Source organism: Chlamydotis macqueenii, chromosome 4 (assembly GCF_036417535.1).
Source record: "Chlamydotis macqueenii isolate bChlMac1 chromosome 4, bChlMac1.mat, whole genome shotgun sequence".
In the NCBI taxonomy this organism is placed as follows: Eukaryota; Metazoa; Chordata; class Aves; order Otidiformes; family Otididae; genus Chlamydotis; species Chlamydotis macqueenii.
The window spans coordinates 34,472,295-34,475,879 of NC_141559.1; the positions used below are offsets into that span (position 1 = coordinate 34,472,295).

At 56.1% G+C, this 3,585-nt stretch overlaps 1 pseudogene; it reads left to right on the forward strand.

Annotated features, from left to right (window-relative positions):
* The first annotated feature begins 2,577 nt into the window (after positions 1-2,577).
* Positions 2,578-3,585, forward strand: LOC147600909 (inositol 1,4,5-trisphosphate receptor-interacting protein-like 1; annotated as a pseudogene).

The window sequence follows — 3,585 nt, forward strand, 5'->3', positions numbered from 1 at the left end:
AGAAGCAATGCTGAGAGGCGTCCGCCTGCCTGTTGTCAAGAATTTTTGTGGTGAGAGGAACGGCTGCAGCCGGCAAGGTCAGTGAAGAAGGAGGGGCAGGAGTAATGCGGCTCCTGGCAGAGGTTCCCCTGCAGACCAAGTTGGTGCAGCCCGTGGTGAGGCAGGTTGTCCCCCTGCAGCCCATGGAGCTCCACGGAGGAGCAGAGATCCACCTGCAGCCCGTGGAGGACCCCACGTTGGGGCAGGTGGAGGCCTGAAGGAGGCTGTGGCCCGTGGGGGGCCCGCTGGGGCAGCCGTTCTGGAGGGAGTGCACCCCGTGGAAGAGAGAACCCGTGCCGGAGCAGTTTCATGAAGGACTGTGGCCCGTGGGTTGGACCCCACACAGGGGAGGAATGTGAGGAGTTTTTCCCCTGACGATGAAGCAGCGGCGTATAACAACGCGTGATGAACTGACCGTAACCCCCATTCCCTGTTCCCCCCTGTGCCGCTTGGAAGGCGGGGGAAGGTGGTAGAGATAATGTGAAGCCCGAGAAGAAGGAGGGGTGGGGGCAGGTTATCTTGTTCTCGGTCTCATTGTCCTGCTGTTTTTTAGCAATCAGTGAATAGTTTTCCCCTAGTCGAGTCTGTTTTGCCCCTAACGGTGAGAGAAGGAGTTAAAGAAATCTTAATAGATATGGCATTGATTAATTATTGCTGTGCATCCTAAGGAATCAAGTTGATAAATAGTGCTTAATGTTTTGTTAACTACTTCCTTAATAATTTGCTAACCATTGTGCAAACTATTTGAAGCAGAAAGTCTTGCAATTCTCCACGAAAGACAGTTCCCGGTAAGGACTAGGGGGGTCGATTCAAGAACCAGCTAAAACCGACCCTGCAGCTTGAATGAAAGCCAAGGGATAACTGAGTTTGCGCAAGAACAAAAGGTTACTAGCGGTGACGAAGAGGAGTCACCTGCCTTCATCCCCACGACCCCCGACGACCACCACCAGGAGGCACTGCGCAAGCCCAGACAGGAGGAGTTTATGAAAATGACCCCTTGGGACTAATTTTAATACGAAGCGGGGATAGGTCATGCATATGTATAGGCGTATTGTGAAACTTTATGTGTATGTAACATTTGGTTGTATAAATTTAAAGTGAGTTGCCACGTAAGGCGCGCACGGTTTTGGTGGGACTACCCCCCTGTGCTGCCCAGCGCTGAATAAACATACCTACTTTACAATCTTACAGATTGTGGAGTCCGTTTTCCGCACGTCAACGGTAAATTTAAGCATTTCTCCCTGTCCTTATCTGAAACCTGGAGACTTTTTTTCTCATATTATCTCTGCCTATTCTCTTGGAGTGTGGGGGGGAGTGAGAGAGAGAAGGCGTAGTCTGGTCCTGACCAGGGCTAAACTACGACAGCACCTTAACCAATGGGGGCCGTCTGCCTGCTTAGTCAAGAGAGTCCCTGTGAGCTCCCTGCTGCCGGATGGGTTTGTACTGGGTGTGATGGCCAGGAGCCACTGAGCTGGGCGGTTGGGTCAAAGGCTGGGGCCTGCCGTCTGGGTGATGCTGTTCTGGTGGCTGTGAGAGCACAGAGGAGGGGCCAGGGGGTTTCTAACCCCGAGGGAGAGGCGAGCCACTCAGGGCAGGGCACGGCACCACCCTCGGGACTGGGGACAGAGGTGCTCGGGTCTCCCTGCGGTGGCAGTGCCCAGAGAGGCTCTGGGGATGCGTCAGGACGCTGTTGTGTGGCGGGGATGGGGCCTGTGGTGTCCCTTGCCCTTTCTCGGGGCACAGCCCAGCCAGGGGCTGGTCATCAGGGCGGCTTGGGCAGGACGGGCCCCATGCTGGCTCCAGCCAGGGCCCGCGGCCCCTTCAAGCCTGTTGCCAGCAGTGCCCAAACGCCGTCTGGGAAGAGCCTGTGGCTCCCATCCCTGCAGTGCTTGCAAACCCTGCCCTTGTTCCCTCCCACCTCTCCTACGGGCCCCCAGCTCCAGGCAGCTCCTGCCCCACTGCCCCGGTCCCGTGCTCCCTGCCACCCAGCCCTGCTGAGCCCCTTTTTCTCCTGCTGAGAGAAGGTGTTAAAAAAACCTTAGTAGAGATGGCATTGTTCAATTATTGCTGTGCATGCTAACACAAATGATCCTCTGCTTTGCTAATTAGCTATTGTGAAAACTACCTAAGGGGAGGGGAAGTCTTGCCTTCCTCACAAGGACAGTCCATGATAAGAACTGAGGGGCCTTGCTTTGTGCCCTGAAGCAGAAGTCCTGCACTTCCTCACAAGGACAGTTCCTGATAAGAACTGGGGAGCCTCCTTCAAGAACCAGCTAAAAGCGACCAAATGACTCATTGGGACTAATTTTAATACAAAGCCGGGATAGCTCATACATATGTATAGGCGTGTTTTAAAACTTCATGTGTATGTAACACTGGGTTGTATAAATTCAAAGTGAGTTGCCTCGTCAGCCGCGCACGGTTTTGGCGGGACTACCCCCCCCACCGCGTGCTGCCCGGCGCTGAATAAACATACCCACTTTACAATCTTATAGATTGTGGAGTCCGTTTTCCGCACGTCACCGCCTCCTCCAGGCCATGGCTGCCGGACTTGGCCTCCTTGTGATTGTGCTGGCCACCCAGCATGGGCTGAAGACCCATCATCAGAAAGACGTGGCCACAGCCCAGCGGATGCAGCAGCGTGAGGAGTATCTGCGTGAGAAGATGATTCAGCTGCTGGAGGAGATGGAGCAGAGCAACTGCACGTGGGAAGACTGGCTCCTCCGGTCTGTGTTGCAGCACTGGCCGCTTTTGACCACGGCAGGAGCCGTGGTCCTGCGCGCTGAGATCTGCTGGCTGGACAGGGAAGTGAACTTTGCCTCTGTCAGCTGCAGTGAGCAGGACAGCTCCAGCAGCGAGGAGGTGGAGGAGAAGGAGGAAGTTGAGCAGGACGAAGAAGACCTCAGTGGTGTCAAGTCTTTGGCTTGTGAATCGGCAGAGCAGCGCCTGCCTGAGACGTGCAAGGTGCTGAAGAAGCTGGTGGGCGACCTCCTTGGAATGTGCCAAGTGGTTTCCAAGAGGACTTTGATGCCGCAGATGCAGGCAGCTGTTGGGATGGACGACAGCTGTGAAACCTGGCGCATCCAGGAGGACAGCATCTCCTACCGCCTGCTGGTGTTCCTGCGGCCACCCCCCGGGCACTCTTTCAGCCTGGAGCCGGCCACCACGGGGCAGCTGCCAGCAAGGCGCTGCAGCGTGCGTGTGGGGCTGGAGTGCATGTGCTGGAGGGAGCAGCTGCTGGGGGACAGTTTGTGCTTTCTCCACCATCCCGAGGACAAGCTGCGGACGGATCAGAGCTAGTACCTCCTGCGTACCCTCTGCACGTGCTCCTACTTAGACGTGGAGAAGATCGCCTGCTGGGCCCAAGGGCTGGTGAGATCAGCCTGGCTGCTTTTTCCTCAGTCGCACGACTGCCAGCTCATGGTGCTGCCCTCCTCCCACTCCTGCAGGTTCCAGCTGACAAGCCCCTCCAAGATGAACATCTGCACTGAGATGACCTTTGCAGTGCAGCAAGGCAGCTCAGTGTCCTACCTGAGCCTGGAGTAG